At 43.8% G+C, this 18,809-nt stretch overlaps 1 long non-coding RNA gene across 1 annotated transcript in view; it reads left to right on the forward strand.

Annotated features, from left to right (window-relative positions):
* LOC127190656 (uncharacterized) overlaps positions 1–15,684 on the forward strand; it is a 37,337-nt gene extending 21,653 nt beyond the window's left edge. Inside the window, exon 3 of the long non-coding RNA XR_007830794.1 lies at positions 15,533–15,684. This is a non-coding gene — a long non-coding RNA (uncharacterized LOC127190656). The remainder of the gene's footprint in view (positions 1–15,532) is intronic.
* Positions 15,685–18,809: the final 3,125 nt, after the last annotated feature.

Consider the following 18,809-nt stretch of genomic DNA (forward strand, 5'->3'; position numbering starts at 1 on the left):
TGTGCTATTGTCTATGGAAATACAAAATTATGAAAATGTGAAATTATTTTTCTAAATATGTGCATTAACTAAAATGCAGGCTAATGTTTATGCAGTCCTATACACTGGGGGCATCTTATCAGAGTTCTGTCCTTTGTTATTTGTAGCACAATTCATCCTACAATGATGGCCCTCATTTGAATAAATAAGTTTTGGTATTTGGGATCTTCAAAAAGTCATCTAACAGGATGACACCTGTAATCCCAATACTTGGGAGGCAGAATTGAGTTTGGGGTTAGTCTGAGCTACATAGTGAGACCTTGTTTCAAATGTATTTTTGAAAAAACATTCATAGCTGAGGGTGGTGGTGCATGCCTTTAATCCAAGCACTCAGGGAGGTAGAGGGAGGCAGACTGCTATGAGTTCGAGGCTAGCCTGGTCTACAAATCGAGTCTAGGACAGCCAAGTCTACACAGAGAAACCCTGACTAAACAACAACAACAACAACAACAAAATAACAACAAAGCCATCCATTTACTTAGAATATGACATTTTGAGTATTCGTTCTGTATCAGACAAGGCTCCAGGTTACAAGCAACAGTTTGAAAAGCCGAATGGTTTATTTGAAGAACTACAACAAAGCACTATAGACAAAGTGCCTTACAAATAACATGGATTCATTCCTCCAAGATTTGGAGGCTGGGAAATCTAAGACCAAGACTATGGCATGTTAGTCGTCTGTCTGCTTTATGGTTCCCAGACCACCCACCTTTATTCTATTCCCACAACACAGAAGGGTAAGGGGTCTCTCCTTTATAAAGGTGCCCGTCCTGTTCATATAGGCTTTTACCCATGGCCTCATAGAGTCCCACCCACTCCACTTTCTAACACCACCACGGGGGGGGGGGGGTGTTAAGATTTCAGGGTAGGCTTTGGGTGACATAAATACTTGTGTTAAGTCATAATAAAATGTACTTTAGTGTTCACGTGACTCAAAAGATGACTGGTACTCTGTTAACAAGGCTTGACTGTCTTGAAGGCCCATCTTTTTCTACCTCCCAGCTTTGCCTTCCCTCAGGTTGGCCATAGTTTTGCCCAGGTTGGCACTCTGGCTGTCAGCACAGAACAATGCCACGAATTACTGTAAGAGTTTAAATAGTCTGAAATCAACTTGAGACATCTTCTGAATCAATATGCAATCCATTGAGTTATTTTGTGTATATGCATGTGTACAGATGCACATATTTGCTTACATATATGCATACACATTTGTGCATGTGTGCACGAAGGCCAGAATCATCCTCAATCAATCTCTACCTTAGTTTTAAAGCAGGGTCTGTCTGTTGCTGAACCTGGAGCTCACCAATTAGGCTAACTTGGCTGACCAGGAAGCTACAGTAACCCTCTAACTTCCCAGCGTTGAGATTACAGGCAAGTGTTGCCATACTAGGCTTTCTATGTAGGTCTAGGGATCCAAACTCAGGTCCCCACACTTGCACAGTGACCATTTCCTGACTGAGCCATCACTTCAGGCCACTAATGGAGTTACTATATGATTATGTAGTGAGCTAATTAGAGGCATGTTTTTCCTAGGTTAAAAACTGTAGTGGAATCAAACCTGGTTCTATCACTTTTTAATGCACATGTAAGAGAATGTTTATAACACTTGATCATAGAGCGTCTGAGATTGAAGATGTTCTGGCGTACATAAAACCTGTAACAGCTTGTCTGACATATAGAACCACACACTAAATGGTAGGTGTTAGTTTAGTAGGAATTTGAGGCAGTCATCAAGCGTGGTGGTGTATACCTATAGTCTCAGGTTTGAATGAAATGATAAATTAAGTCATGGCACATGGCAAGAAACGGGAATGACGGTCAAGGACTCGTAAACAGAAAACTTCGGGTAGCACGTTTATGTAGAATGCGCCTTTTACCCTGGTATCAGAACTGTGACTAAAAATATAAATATCGAGTGAGTGTGGGAGAGCTGGCTCTACCCCTCATGCCCCCACCCCCAGCAGGCCCTGTGCAGCACTTGGGAGAGCTAGCTGGGATAGTGCTGGAAAGCTCACCTTGGTGGTGTAGGTGCAGGAGGTATAGGTGTAGGTGGGCTGACCAGCTCAGCCTTCATCCAGGCCCAGATCCAGGGCTTTGAGTTGGCCCACCCCAGCATCTACCCCATCTATGAACTGCTGGAGCATGTGAAGGGGCTGGTCCTCCAGAACCAAAGCTGCAGGATCTCCATGACAACAGGATACCCGAGATGAATCCCAGTGAGGATCCAGTGCTGATGGTGCAGCAGAAGCCAGAGAGAGGCCTCGAACCAGACCAATGTCAGTGCAATGAACATGGGCAAGTAAAGCTGTCTGGACAGAAGGGTGTACTGTGTGACACACCATGACACACTGCAGCTTCCATGGTGAGATGATGTTTGCATTTTTATTTTTTCTTTGCTTCTGGAGGGAGGCAGTTGCAAAGGTAGAGGGTGAATATGGGAAGATGGAACAATGAGTGGGATTGGGGTGCATGATGTAAAATTCACAAAGAATCGATAAAAGGTTAAATAACAAATCAAGAGATACAGTCTATTTTTAAGTGCGGACCATGTTTTATGTCCAAGCAACCCAATTGGTAATTTCTACTCAGAAATTTATATATTTTACATATATATGTATATATACATACACACATACATATACATATACATACAGACACGGACACACACACATATACACACACCAAGACATGGTCTGTAGACTATCAAACCAAGCAGGGACACACACACACACACACACACACACACACACACACACACACATATATTTGGGGAAGAAAGCTACCTGACACAGAGATGCCATATTCTGAAAGTACTCTTGTAGGAAGCATTACGTATATTAGTATTTGCTGCACTGACTCACATTGCCCTTAAAGTCAGAGACAGTCTTATTGGTGCCCTTAGCAAATATTTCTTCTATGAGACGAATTCTATAATTCCTAGGTAAGTTGATAGGTAAGGTGGGGGATTAAGATGAGTAATTCTGATTCATATTAAAAAGGAAAACTAAACCAGAGTCAAGTGTTTTTCCTCTGCTTTAAGCTGGCTTTTGAGAAGAACAGCAATAAGACTTTAAAATCAACTTTGTACTTTTCATAGTTTACATATGGAACGTATTAACTCAACCAATTGCGTAGTGCTCGCCAGGCCCTAGGCATGCTGTCTAGTGCCGGGGTTGTAAAGACGAATAATCTCTGCTCTGTGGGAACTGAGCTTGGCCATCATAACTCAGTGAGATCTGAATGTGAACTTTGTTCAGGTTCTGTGGGCCAACACGGGCAGCGGGTGTGGGCTGTAGCTTTGGAGTGTGGGGAAGTTTTAAGGTGGTGATAATATTTGTATGGGAAATTGAAGGAAGGGCATGACTTTGCAAGGATATGATAGACATAGGTGTGTTTGTTCAGAAAGAAATGCACGTGTGAAGTCCTGAGGGCCGTGGACTTCAGCACAATATTTCCTGGTGAATGACAAAGAACAGTAAGAGCAACACCTGAGAGCTCCCTGGGGCTGCTCCAAGCGGTGTCCAGCTTCTTGTGCTCACTTGTGGTAGCGTTTTAAGATCTCTTCTGAGGTGCTCAGTTTTAAAAGTCATCAGGGAGGAAAGGTATGATCCCTGCACGGCTACCCTTCCCAACAGTCCTTGAGGACTTCACAGATGAGGAACTGGACTCCCCAGAGGCTTAAATAAGTTTAGAATTTGAACTGGCATCTGCCTCATCCTCACACCCGTGTTACACTGTACTTACTATTCCCTCTTTCTCTGACAACTCAAGACTTCAGCTCACCTCATGACCTCTGTTCTGGGTATGAGGTTGTCCTGTAGGGCAGGGCTCTGAGAACACAGGCAGCAAGCAGTGCCTGGGCTCATGATTGTCCTTAGGGGCTCACAGCTGTCCTGAGCCCAGGTTCCATGGCAGAGTCGGCCTCGTTAGGGAGCACACAGGATACCTCTGGTGGAAATGTGCTGTTTGGATTAAATTGCCTGCATGGAATTCCTATGTGGATAAGGCCTTTCTCTCCTTCCCTTCTTCTAACTCTGTTCCTTTCCCTCAGTCCCTGACTTTCCCCCAGTTTCTTCTTAATCTGTGTGGTGATTTTATTGTAGTGTTACAGGGAGAAGCTTAAAAAATTGAGGCTTTGTTCAGTTGGACTGTAAAGTTTGAGAGAACTACAAGTATTAGTCAGCCCTCCCTTCTTCTCTGGTAGGAGCGTGCACTCCTTGCTGGAGTCATGTTTTCTCTGCACCTTTCACAGATCTTTCTATGCTCAAGCTCCTGAGATTACAGCTCACACTGGATGCCCTGTACTTTCTGATTTCAATCAGGCTTTTTGAAGCCCATGATCCAGCCAAGGCAGGTAGTGCAACTACTTGCTTACTCTGTGTCTCTGTGTATGTGTGTGGTACATGGTGACCAGAGGTTGATACTGGGTGTCTTCACTAACCTGGAACTTGCTGATTTGTCTATATTGGTAGGCCAGCAAGCCCCAGTAATGCTCCTATCTCTGTCTCCCCAGCACTGGGATTATAGGCATGAGCTGCCATGCCTAACTGTTTTTATTCCCATTTATATTTTTCTTTTATTTTTAAGATGATAATGCAATTACACCATTTTTTCCTTCTCTTTTCCATCACCTAAGCCATTCTATATACCCCTCCTGGCTTTTTTTTTTTTTTTTCAAATTTGTGGCCTTTTTGTTCACTAATTTTTGTTACATGCATATATGAACATGTATACATATAGATTCCTGAATATAACCTGTTTGGTCTATATAATGTTAGGTGTCTTCAGGGCTATTTACTACCGTGTAGCCAGTCCTGGGGATGACAATTTCTCCCACTCCTAGCATTCAGAAGTTGCCTGTAGTTCTTTGTGTAGGGCTGAGGCCTCATGGTCTTTGCCCCATCTTTGCTCTTAACTGCTGAGCCATCACTCATCTCACAAAGAAAAGTTTCCTGATGAGGGATGAGGACTATACTTATCTGTATGCACAAGAGCAAATATTTAGAGTCTTAAAGCTAGGGGTTATTCTGGCTTAATAAAGACCCATGGCTTCACTAGTTCTAGTAGTAGGCTAGGTTTCCAGTACCAGACAAGATTTCCCTCTTGTCCAATGGGCCTGAAGGCCAGTTAGAGAGCTGTTGGTTACCGCCAGGGCATACATGCCATTTATGCACCTTTAGGGCTCTCAGGCCATGGTACTGCTTGTTGTAGTCCATGTGTCATAGCTAAGGGGGACCGGTGGTTATTTTCCTCCTTTGGAAGCTTGTGTGATGCCTTCTGGTACCATGAAAGCTACTCCTCAGGGAGGAGGTGTTCAGGTCAGTTTCAAATCAGGGGCCACTGGACCCAGTGTCTGCAGTGCATGGTGGATGCAACAATTAGGACTTTCCTTCCACCTCCAGAGGGCAGGGCTAAGGGGAGTGTCAATAGCTTGTATATTTGGGGAGTCTCTTGGACAACCCTGTCCAACAACTCAAAAGAAGGCTTCTCATACCTGCTGTTTTGATTTGTTTGCTTGTTTTCTTAGTTGGCCTTCGGCTCTTGGAGAGAGCATTCTCAGCCCAGATGAGAAAGATGTGGGTGCTGTGGTTCTGAACACAGGCGCTCATGCGTGTGTTCGTGCCTCATTTTACTGACTGAGCTATCTCCCCAACAGTTGCCTTACTTTTTGCATTGTCTCAGTGAACTCCATGAAGGAACTTCCTCCAGAGTCTGCTTTCTAGCTCATCTGCCCTTCACAGCATTGTGGAGAGGCCTGCCGGGTGGAGCAAAGGCGCACACTAGGGAATCACCTTCTAGCTGGCACCCAGCCTTCTGGGGAAGCTTCTCCCTGGGTGTCCCCAGGTCTGTACCTCCCTCTCCATGCTAACCTATTGGATTCTCTTTTCATCTTTCTTTTCTTAAAAAAAAAAAGTTCCCCTTTAGCTTGCTTTTGGTCCAGCTCTCTGTCACCTTGATACCTGGAGTAACTGCCTTTCTCTTGATAATATCTCAGAACTCTGTGGCCGGCCCAGGTGTCCGATTTGGGCAGTTTCTTCCTCTTGCTCCCAGTGGAAGGAACTAACCTCAGTGCGCTGGATTTTTTTTTTTTTTTCCTCCACAAAACCATACCAGCTCCACAGGCAGACTACCTGACTTTCATTCCCAGGACCCTCAAAGTAGAGAACTGACTTTTGTAACTCCCACATGTATACTGTGGCATATACATGCGTGCACGCGTGCGCGCATGCGCGCGCACACACACACACACACACACACACACACACAAATAAATGTGATACTTAAAAAAAAGCTTTATTTATTTATTATTATATATACAGTGCTCTGCCTGCATGTGCACCTTCATGCCAGAAGAGGGCATCAGATCACATTATAGATGGTTGTGAGGCACCATGTGGTTGCTGGGAATTGAACTCAGGACTTCTAGAAGAGCAGTCAGTGCTCTTAATCTCTGATCCATCTCTCCAGCCCGTGATAATTTTTTTTTTAAAGGACACACTAGTAATGGATTCCTTTCTGGCTTTCTGCCTCGGCCTAGCTACCTGGAATTTAGAGTCAGAATTTTGAGTTCAAATCCTACTTATTTACTGTGAAATTGGATATTAAAAAACAAACAAACAGGGGCTGAAGAGATGGCTCAGTGGTTAAGAGCGCCGCCGCCTGCTCTTCCAAAGGTCCTGAGTTCAATTCCCAGCAACCACATGGTGGCTTATAACCATCTGTAATGTGATATGGCGCTCTCTTCTGGCTTGCAGGAGTACATGCAAGCAGAGCACTGTATACATAATAATAAATAAATAAATCTTTAAAAAACAAACAAACAAACCTTTAAAGCCCTCATTTTTCTCATCTGTAAAATGATGAAAATAAGGTGTTTCTGAAATATAAATAAAAGATTGCCTGATATAAGAGCTATTGCAGTTATGGTTTCTGGATGATTGTTTTCATTGTCTCTTTCCTAGGTTCAATTTCTAGACACCCTGTGAGGCTCAGCTAGTCTACTGCACCACCCAGAAGGGGACTCCACCTTAAATTGTCATAATCCCATCCATGGCCCAGATTCATGCCTGGTTGTTTCCTTTAAGGTTAAACACCGCATCCTTGTTCTAGGTGGCAACTGGTTTTATTTGTGGTTCACAGTCTACAGGAAGGTCCTAGGATACAGATGGTGTAGACAATAGCTCTTTTTTCAGGTGTCTCCTTTAAGGATTCACTGAGATAAATGGGCCACACCTACACTGTAAATGACAAACAATGACACAATGACAACTTGATGTTTTGAGGAAACTGCCAGAGTGGGGGAGGGGGACCTTGCTTTGACTCTGTCTTCCTGGTGATTCTGAACCCTGGATATTTAGTGGAGTCACCTGGAGAGGTTAAAAGCAACAATGCTACCCAAGCCACATTCTGGGGAAGTTAAACCCAGATGTTTGTGGGTGGTGCCAAGAACAGGACCCTAACAAACCTCACGGGGTGGTGTTATTGTACAGTGAGGTTGACAACTTTCCAATTCTCTGAAGTCAACCCTGTCTGCTTAGGAAAGTGACTTTAGTTTGAATCTCCTGCTCAGACGGCTTTTCTGGGAGGGATGGCTGCAATATTTGGTAGGGATTAGCTTTTGAAGAGCACAGGAATGTAAAACACTTTAAGGTTCAAACCGCGCTTAGAAAGAGACAGGTATTTGCCAGAATGCCTGCAGCCCACTGGAGACAGTCTGCTCCCTGGCAGTCGTCGCATGCTCTAGGTCACTGCTGCCATGGCAGAGCTCCCCAGGGCCCTAAAGTATTTATAACACTTACAGTGTTTCTGCAAGGTGAGCTTTGCTGCTGGATGCCAGAGCTGGTGCTCTAAGAGTCAGCCTGAGTTAGCTGCCCTAGGCTGCTGGGGAACCATACTTTTCGGGTGAGAGAGAGGTTGGGGGCAGGGGGAGCGAATCATGTCTTTCCCTGAGAATCAAAAGCAACAACTCCTCCAGAGGAGACTTTGTAGGGAGAGCGTCTCATTGTTTGTGATATTCGTCAGACTCATTAACGCTACTTAAGAACAGATGACAAGAGATACAATTCACAAACCATAAACATCGTCTGTCGTAACTCAGTGAGTTTCAGCAAATATGCAGAGCTGTGCAATACTAAGCCATCGCCACACTTAATGTTTAGAACGCTCCTGGCACCCCCTAAATCCCTTAGCCTGCCTATAATCAATGCCTGTTTGAGCCCCAAATCCAGAGAAACTGAAATTAGCAGATTCTATTTTTTCCCTCTTAAGGACACTTCATATAAATGGAATCATACAACATATAATCCCTTCTGTCTGCCTTCTTTTATTTACAGCATTTCTGTCAGTAGTTCGTCCTATTACCATCCATTCCTTCCTCACCTTTCCCTCCTTTTTCTTTCTTTTGGATGAACATCAGTCACTATGTTTCTTTTTAACATTTCTACCCCTTTGTTGATGGGCATTTACTTTGTTGTCACTCTGTACCCACTATGAATCATGCTGGTATGAGCATTGTATATAGCTGTAAAAACGTTTCTAACAATATGTATAACGGGTCTGTGGCATATTTATACAGGCACATACAGTATTGTGGCCTTACTTCCTCCCCCTCCCTCCTCCTCCTCCCCTGATCTCTTCCTCCTTCCCAACCAGTCCTCCTCCTCCTTTCAGGTCTTATAAATTGCCATTTTACTTTTTATTTATTTATTTAAGTAATTTATCCAGATTACATCTTATTTCTTATCCCCTCACTTGTATCTTCCCATTCCCCCTCCCTCCCTCTTTCATCCTATTCCCCTCCCCTAGGTCTGTGACAGAAGGGGACCTTGTCCCCCACTATAAGATCACAGCCTATCAGGTCTCTTCCTGGTAGCCTGCTTACTCTTCCTCTGAGTGTCACCAGGTCTCTCCACCAAGGGAAAGTGGTCAAATAGGGGCACCAGAGTTCATGTCCAAGTCAGTCCCCGTTCTCCACACAATTGTGAAGAATGTGGTGTCCATTGGCTAGATCTGGATAGGGGTTCTAGGTTTACTGCATGCATTGTCCTTGGTTGGTACAGTAGTTTGGGCTGACACCAGCCTGGGTCCAGATCTGCCAGCCTCAGTGGTCTTCTTGTAGGTTTCTAGGACCCTCTGGATCCTTCTATTTCCCCATTCTTCCTTCCCTCTCTCACCTAGAGTCCCAATAGGAAGAATGGATAAAACAACTGCCATTTAACTTTTAAAGAAGCTAATGACCAGAGTGGTTGTTCTCCCACTTTCTGTTTCTCCACAGCCCCGTCGACACTTGCTCTTGCCTGACATTCTGATGGTGGCAGAAGAGATGGTGTCTCACAATGGTTATGTTTGTATTTCTTAATGATTAATCGTGTTGAGCATCTTTTCATGTACCCCTTTGCCATTTACACATGTTCTTGGCTAAATGTCATTTAAAATCTTTTTAATAACTTTTTTATTTTATGAGTTTGTGTGTGGTCTTGAATACATGTCTGTGTGCCTCGTAGGTTCAGGTGCAGCAGAGGCCAGAAGAGTTGTTAGAGCCCATGGAATTGGATTTATAGGTAATCGTGAGCCACCTTGTGGATGCTAGGAACTGAACTCAAGTCCTCTGCAAGGGCAGCAAGTGCTCTTAACCACTGAGCCATCTGTCTAGTCTCTTTGTAAGCCTTGTAATTTTACAAGTTGGTTTATCTGATTAGTAGCATTTTGCTCAGCCTTTCGGGGCTTGGCCTGACTAGGGGCAGTGAGGGAATGAAGAAAAGACAAGCACAGACAGGCACACAGAGATAGCTGTGGTCTTGGAGGGAGAGCCAGAGCATCCCCAAAGGCTCAGCCCGTTTTTTATATGCTGCGGTTGAACAAAGAGGTGGAGTGGTTGCATTTAGATAAACAAGGCGGCAGGGTTTGTGGTGTGCAGTTGCACCACAGAGGCCGATTTGGCTCGTCTTAGTAGAAACAGTGTGTATAGGGGAGCAGCCTTCAGGATGTACATATCCTGAGGGAGAGAGCTAGGGTAGACATACACAACATCAGCATTCACACCTGGACACGAAGGAAGCCTTTGATGTTTCCCTGAGTCTAGCCTGGAGAAGGCTCTGCCATTTTCCCCATGGGTCTGAGGTTAGGGTCCTTGACATGGCTGCACCCATGTCAACAGCACACACTCCCTCAGACCTCATTCATTCAGGATTTCCTCAGCTCCCAACAGTAGTTTTTAAAAATATATCCTAGGTTTTAAGTCCCTTATTAGACTTGTGATTTGCAGATGATATTTTCTCCATGCCATGTTTTTTCACTTTATTAGTGATGACTTTTGAAGCATTGAGTGTTTACTTTTGCTGAAGTGTACTCTACCATTTTTTTTTTTCCTTTTTTCAATCATGCTTAAATCTTAGTGGAAAACACTTTTCCTTCCGCAGGATCACAAAGATTTTACTCCTGGATTATCTTTAAAAACGTTCATAATTTTAGCACTTGTATTTTGGGGTGAAATTAATTTCAAGTTAATTTTTTCTATTTGATGTGAGTTTGGTTTTCTGAAGGAGAGATAAACCTGTTTTTTAGGATCCCAAGTGCGGGATTGGAATGGTCTTGTGAGAGAACAGGTGATGTTAATCCACTCGAAGACCAACCACCTTGTGCAGGAACTTGATTGTTGCCAGCTGAAAAGAACCCATGAACAGACTCTGGGAGGAGATAAATAAATGAGCTGAAAACTGGAGGTGGGGCTTTTGGAGACTTGGGATAGTTTTGGCTGTTCAGTGCTCCATTTCGAGATGCTCCTAGAGAGAACTGTTTGAGGGAAGGCTTCAGTGCTCCAGGCTCCTGCTGAGGTTCCAGGTTCTGGCTACTCCAGGTTCCAACAAAAGAAATCCTGCTGATCATGCCAGCAAAATCGTTCCTCGAACTGATATCCTTACGGCTTGTTATTGTGTCCGTTAATCCTCTTTTACTATTGTTTTGGTTAGTTGGGTTATAAGTGACGTATGCTCAGTTAATAGGTTGTAATAAAATATGTTAGTTTAAAAAATTGAGCCTACAGTTTTCCGTTAATTTTTGTACACACATACACCCAATTGTTTCAGTACTTTTTTTTTTCCCCCCAAAGCAGTTAATTTTTCTTCTTTTGAATTGCTTGGTGCTTTTGTTGAGAATAGATTGACCTTAAATATAAGGGTTTTGTTTGTTTGTTTTTGTTTTGTAATTCCACTCTTGTTCCATCAGTATACATGTTTTTCTTTATTGTCAGGTGAGACCAGCACTGTCTTTATTATGTAGCTTTGTGGAAAATTTAGCAATCACAAAGCATAAGTTTGGTTAGGGAGCTAGTTCAGTTGACCTTGAACATATGGGGAGCTGAGTTCAGTTTCTAGAACCCATTTATTTAAAAAACCCAGTTATGGCTGCGCACGTGTTGTCCTAGCATTGGGGGAGCCAGGAAGGTAGGTTTCTGGGCCACTGTGCAGCCAGCCAAACAACCTGGTGAGCTGCAAGCCAGTGAGAGATCCTGTCTTATAAACAGATGAAAACTCAAGACGCACGACGCCCGAGTCAGGGCGCCCAAGGTTGTGCTTTGGCTTTCACGTGACCACACGTACAAGGTGGCGGGGAGGCGAAGGGAGGGTTTTGGGGACATTCTTGGTCTTTTACATTTCCATGTAAATACTAGTATCAGCTTTCTAACTTCTGCAAAATAATCAACTTTATTTGAAGTGTGTGTGCTGCTTCAGTTTACAGATCAATTTGGGGAAACCTTTCCCATGGCAACAGCACTGTGCTTCCACTGAATCAAGATGGGTGGGGCCTCAAGTAATTCAGGCCTTCCTTATTTTCCCTCAGTCATGACTTTGTAGGTCCTACAATTAATGTCTTTTTGAGAGTTTGTCCATAGTTCTCCAGATCTCTCTCTCTCTCTCTCCCTCTCCCCCCCTCTCCCTCCCCCCCTCCCCCTGCCCCATGTGTGGGAGGACCTAGGTTCGATTTTTAGAAAAACCCTTCAACGTTGCAATTTGGAGGGTGAAGTGCATTGGAATTGGATGAAATTTTGTTCTAGTTCCATTATTTGCTAGCTTTGTGGTCCCGGGACCTGTATTAAATGTATTCGAGCCTTGATTTGTCATGTAAAATGGTAGAAACAATTGTCACTGATTAAAATAAGATGGTTAATAGAAATTGCATATTAGTGCTTGCTGTACTAATCTAGATTGAGTTAGATATCTCTTCTCTCTCCGACTGGAGTTTTAAAATAGCTAGATAGGTTTAAGGAAATCTCACAGTGGGGGCGCATCCTGATTAGTCAGCCTTAATTATCAAGTTGACCCACTCTAGAATAGCTTCAAGTGGCTGGACCGGAAGGGCCCCGCTCACTGTGGGCAGCACCACCCCTAAGCAGGTAGTCGTAGCTAAGCTGGAGCCTATGTATGAACCAGTGAGCGGTCAGCATCCTCTGTGGTCCGTCCTTGGTCAGTGTGAGTTCCTTGCGCCCTGGAACAGTAGCGAGTCCTGCCTTCAGGTGTGTCTCTCTTGACTTCCCTCCATGACCGGCTGTGACCTGGAAGTGTATGAGGAGACAAACTTTTCCTCTCCTAAGGTGCTTTTGCTTTGAGTGTTTTATCACAGCAACATAAAGGACACTAGACTAGAACAAGCTGCTGCTGTCATAACAAGCAACCCACATCCAGAGTCTACCTGAGTCCCAGGTATCCTGGGAGCTGCATGGCAGTGGCTTGGGTAGGCTTTGTTGGGGTGGGTTCTGCAACTCGTGTCTTTTTCACTCCAGGACCCCTCAGCATTTGCGGTTGTGGTGAAGGCAGACATTTTAGAGAGCTGAAGCGCATGCGTATGAGTGTGCGTGAACTTCCTGCTTGGCCATGGTGCATACCACACCCATGGTCACATGGCCAACCTCTAAGCGATTGTCATGGGAACATCCTTTGCCTAAAGGGAGTGTGGGACAGTAGGAACTTCATAACTGACTCAGGCAACCTATCTTATCAAGTAAGGATTTTAATAAAGGCATTGTAACCAGGGGTTAATTGTATGCATGGAATATTTTAATCTTTTATCTTTTTCTTTGTCGACTGCAGTTGTCCTGATTTCAGCTTTTCTCATTTAAAATAGAGCTGATGAAAGATAATCTGTTAAATATGTGAAAAAGTTCACTGTTTCCTTCCCGCCTTTTCTTCTGAGTCACTTGTAATCCATCCTTTCCTTGCTTAAACGTTGGCACCCTCCAGGCTTTCCTTGGGCCATTTCTCTCTCGATTCTCCACAGATGATCTCCCACAGAATTGTGGCTGCAGTTAGCTGCTCTCTAATGATTCTTAGGCTTAGAGTCCTAGAGCATGCAACCAGTTGTCTACCCAATAGCTCTGCTATGATGTCCCTGTGAGTCTAAGTCTGAAAAAAAAAAAAAAAAGTTCTGACCACTCTAGGTTCTTTCTAGGACCAGACCATCCAGTCAGTTGTGCACATGGGACACTTGGATCTCATTTGGCCTCCTCTCTTATGCTTCTCTTTAATTTATTATTATTATTATTGTTGTTGTTGTTTTACTTGACGTGTATGGGTATTTTGTCTGGCTGTGCATCACATGTGTGCAGTGCCTGTGGGGGCCAGAAGAAGGTGTTGGATCCACTGGAACTGGAACTGGAGTTATAGACTGTGGGTTGTAAGTCTCCGTGTGAGTACTTGGAACCGAACCCAGGTCCTCTAGAAAAGCAGCCAGTGCACTTAGCTGCTGAGCGCTGCCTCCATTTCCTTTCCTTACTCTCTTATCCTAAGCACCAGTACATCCTTTTCACCTCCTCAGGGCCTTGTTGGGCCTGCCACTTCTCTGTCCCTATGGCTACCACCAAACTGTGATGCTCTCAGCTGGACTCTTGAAATCTCTCTCCTTTGTCTTGTTCCACCAGCTTTCCCATTTAGTTGTTGCTTTGTTGGGGGTAGGGGCAATACACACACACACACACACACACACACACACACACACACACACACACACATATACATAAAAATTAAAACAATTCAAGCTTGTCAACATCTCACTGAAGCCTGAGACTTTGCAATGACTTTCCACAGTTTTTAGGATACAGATCAAATCTTTTCCATAACATGATCCAGTGTTTTTCTGTCTCTATTTTTGTACAACTGTCTCACTGCCTATATTATAGCTATAATGTTCTCTTTTTTCAAACCGTTGAGTGTGCCATGCCCCTCCCTGGCCCTATACCTTAGGGCTTTGCACATGATTCCCTGTTTGGAAAGTTCTCACCCTGACCTCCACCGTTGATGCTTTAGCTCAGATGTCTCTTTCCTGGTGAAGTCCTCTCCAGGCTGGGAGGTTTTTGCTTTTGTTTTGGGGTCTAAAAAGCTCATGTGTATAATAGTATATTGCATATTATGCTAGTATCTCCTTATGTGACTCTTTACCGGAGCTTCAAGGTCACAGGGAAGGTTCTGTCTCATTCTCAAAAAAAAAAAAAAAGTCATTAAGAAGTTAGCATGTGATTATTGTATAAATTATGGGGTATAGTATAATATTTCAATAAATATATAAAAGAATAATGCTAAGATTAATGTAACTGGCATATCTATAATTTGAAACTCCTAATAAAAATGGTGTGTGTGAGTTTGTGTGCATCTGTATGTATATATATGTTTGTGTGTCTCTATGTATATATGTTTGTGTATGTCTGTATGTATATCTGATATGTATGTGTTTATGTGTCTATGTATGTATATATGCATTTGTGTGTCTCTGTATGTACAATGTTTGTATACATCTGTATGTATATGTGTGTTTGTGTTTGTACGTATATATGTTTGTGTATGTCTGTATGTATATGCGTTTGTGTGCATCTGTATGTATATGTGTTTGTGTGTATATGTATATATGTGTTTTATGTGTCTGTCTGTATATATATATATATGTTTGTGTGTGTGTCTGTTTGTGTGCATCTGTATGTATATGTGTTTGTGTGTCTGTATGTATCTGTTTGTGTGTTTGTATGTATATATGTTTGTGTCTATATGTTTATATGTGTTTGTGTGTGTCTGTATGTATATAAGTGTGTGCATCTGTATGTATATATGTGTTTGTGTGCTTGTCTGTGGAAGCCATAGACTGTCTCCTGTATCTTTCTCTACTGCTTTCTACGCTATTTATGTAGAGACAGGGTTGCTCACTGAACCTGTCTCACCACTGGGGCTCACCATCTCAGCTAGATCGGAAGGTCAGATAGCTCCCTGATGATCCCGTCCCTATGTACATGTGTGTGCTGTGTACTTGTTTTTACACGGGTGCTGGGATCTCCACTCAGGCCCTTATGCTTGCATGGCAAGCACTTTTCCCCCCTCAGAAATCTCCTCAGACCCCAAATAATGTTTCTTAATAAAAATTCTTCAGTTTTAGTGGTATAAAAACCCACTAAAACTGAGAGAAACCAATGTTCTCAGTTGGAAGAATTCTTTTGTCTTGAATCTCATATTCGTAGCCGTGGAAGATGGAAGGCAGAAGCGATTTCAGAGTTCTTGAGCAAACCTTTGCCTAGAGGAGTGAAACGGTGCTCCTGCCTGATGTTCTGGAGTTGAGCAAGCCTGATGCTTCCATGGTGCGTATGAAAGAGGGAACTTGGACTGGGGTGCTGTGAAGGCCCATTATCTCCTCAAAGCCACCATTATTTTTTGAGGACCTATGGATTATATTTCCTCTTCACACAAAGAATCTCTCAACTGTAGCATTACAGACTGAGTCCAACCCCTACTTGCACTTGAGGGAAAATGAACATGACAGAGATTAGGATGTGCCCAGGCTCACACAGCTCCAGATGGAATGCCCATGTCAGTACTGCCACTGCTCACTGTGGTAAATTTCTTCCTGCTTGCGTTGGGTGGGGGTAAGGGGTTAAGGCTAGATTAGCCTAAGGAGATTTCGATTGCGGAACTGGTAATCCGGAGAAGCTTCTTAGTGGGAGGCTCCCAGGGTTCTGGAGCCTCTCAGGGTTCAGTCAATTGCTGGCTTTATGTGCCACAATCTAGGGAGACTGGCAAGGAGCTGCTAGCTTGTGCCCTGGCCTTTACCAACTTCAGAAGAGGAAAATTAAGAATTACAAACTATCAGCAATTTCTGAGGGAGGCCGGATCAAAGGGACAACAGGCCAGGTTTACTGAATGCTAATTGGGAATGAGCTCAGAGTAGCTAAAATGAGTTCAGGGAGTGACATGCAATTAGTTACCAAGGTGCATACCTGCACGTATTGTTCCTATACAGTAACCTCTTGGCCTAAATAATTGGTCTGCTTAAGAAGACAACAGGCCTGCTTCCTTTCCTTTCATCATTTGGCTCTTATCAAACACTCAGCTTTGCCCTGCAACATCCCCATGCTCTCAGCGGTTCTTCAGAGCTCAGAGCTGATGACCAGGGCACCATCTCTACCATCTGGCTCCTTGCAAAGAACACATAATCCTGTTAAAGCCTTAATGATCTGCTTGACATTTTTTTCTAACATTAATTTTTATAGGTGCTTTTGCCAAATCTATAGTTTTTTTTTAAACTTGAATGTTAGGGGACAGCAGTTAGAAGCTAGAAGGGGGTGAGATAGGAGCTTATAAAATCGAAGTTGGAAAACATAGTTTATTAATTTCTCTGACAAGAAATCTTCTTGGGGGGGGGAGAGAGAGAGAGAGAGAGAGAGAGAGAGAGAGAGAGAGAGAGAGAGAGAGAGAGAGAGAGGAGAGAGAGAGAGAGAGAATGCATATGGTGGTAGAGAAAATATCAAACACGGTTGGTTATCAGGAAGACCTGGATGATGAACATTTCAGTTCTGCTAAACACTCATCAGTTGAAATGGGACATCTGGTGTGAATCTACCCCTTGTCTTATCCTCTTATCTATAGAGTAGGGTGAGGCGCTGATGTGTTTCCAGCTGCATGCCACCAAGATGTACAGTTAACATTCTGCTCAGCTTCATTCCAAGATGCCATATTGCACAGGTGTTAGATTTCAAATAGCCAGCATCCCCATCAGCCCATATAGCAAAGTTTTTCTGATCTATTAAGACTAATTTGACACCTCTTCATGTTTGTGCATGTGGGGTGTGTGTGTGTTTATGTGTGAACATTCATGCCCATGAGAGAGAGAGGGAGGGGGGGGGGAGAGACTGTGTACCTGCTTTTTTCTTTAGGGATGGAATCTGTTAATGATGCCAGAGCTCACTGATGTTTTGCTAGCCTAGTTACCTGCAGTCCTGCCCACATCTGTCCTGGGGTTGCAGGCATGAGCAGCCACACCCATCTTTTTTATGTGGGTGTTGGGCATCTAAACTCATGTTCTCTTGCTTGTGTAACAAGTGTTCTGACACACTGAGCCATCTTCCCAACCCCAACACTCCTTGTTTTAATGTGCATTTCTTTGGTTTCTGATGAGAGCAAACACATCTTTGTGTGCTTGCTGTAATTGTTTCTATTCCTGTTCCTGTTAGAGTTCTCTATTTTCCTTTCAGTTTTTAGCAGGCTCTTGAACATTCTGGATATTATCCATAGGTTAGAATTAGAGGTGACCTTGTAAATATATAAATTCCTAATTACCTTATTTGAGAAGACGGTACCCAAACAATGAAGCTTATGTACAGAAGAAAAGCTGTAGTTTGAACTCAGAGCTCTCTGTGCAGACTTGGCTCTCCTGGACTGATTTTGTAGACCAGGCTAGCCTTGAACTCACAGCAATCCGCCTGCCTCTGCCTCTTCTTATGAACTGGAGGCCTTCTAGTAAGGCAGGAACTGCACTAAGCAGTAAGCAGGAATGGTCGGGCATTGCTGCACCCTCCCCCCATTGTTCTTTCGAGGAAGAAGGGCCACTTGGCTTGACTAGTTGGTTGAGGCCAACTCTGAACCAAAGAAGCTCTTGCAGTCTCACTATCTTCTCACACAAGTCTTTCTCCCAAACTGAAGACCACCACAGAATGTGCACTAATGCCTACCCCTCATGAAGACTTAAAGGACTGAGACCTGAAGAACCCTGGTGCAGATGGGCTGTGGGCTTTCCTTGGGGAAACTGAAACAATACAGTTTTATAAGCTGCCTGATCAGTCTTCTGTCCCCGCCCTCCTAGTGACGTCCATTCATCTTCAAGCTGCCAACAGAGCTACAGGTGTTCTCTGCCCACCTACCTTCATTGTGCTTCCACGCTTTCGCCCTTAACATCCCCTGAAATGCTTCCTCCTGTGTAAACCTGTGATCTTTTCAAGATCTGTGTCAAATGTGGCATCCGGTACAAAATACCCCATTGACTTTTCTGGGACTCAAGTTCAGGGGCCAAGTGCTTGTGAGGTACCGTGGGTGGTGTGAGCATGGGCACACTATCCTTTGGAGCCATAATGGATGCCCCCGGGGATGGTGGGTAAAAATTCGTCTTGGAGCCGGGCGTGGTGGCCCATGCCTTTAATCCCAGCACTCGGGAGGCAGAGGCAGGCGGATCGCTGTGAGTTCGAGGCCAGCCTGGTCTACAAAGTGAGTCCAGGATGGCCAAGGCTACACAGAGAAACCCTGTCTCGAAAAACCAAAAAAAAAAAAAAAAAAAAAAAAAATCGTCTTGGAAGAAGACAGCAATTTCTAGACCAGGTCATCTGTTTGTTTTATTTTTTAAACATGCATTTGTATCAAATATACATGCGCATCTTTATTTAAAAAGTAGTGGCTGTATACCAGTGGCTATGAAAGCAGCAGTCTCCTATCCCTGTTGCATGCCTCTCCCTCCTGAGAGATGGACACTTG

This window comes from Acomys russatus, chromosome 6 (genome assembly GCF_903995435.1).
Source record: "Acomys russatus chromosome 6, mAcoRus1.1, whole genome shotgun sequence".
NCBI classification, from domain to species: Eukaryota; Metazoa; Chordata; class Mammalia; order Rodentia; family Muridae; genus Acomys; species Acomys russatus.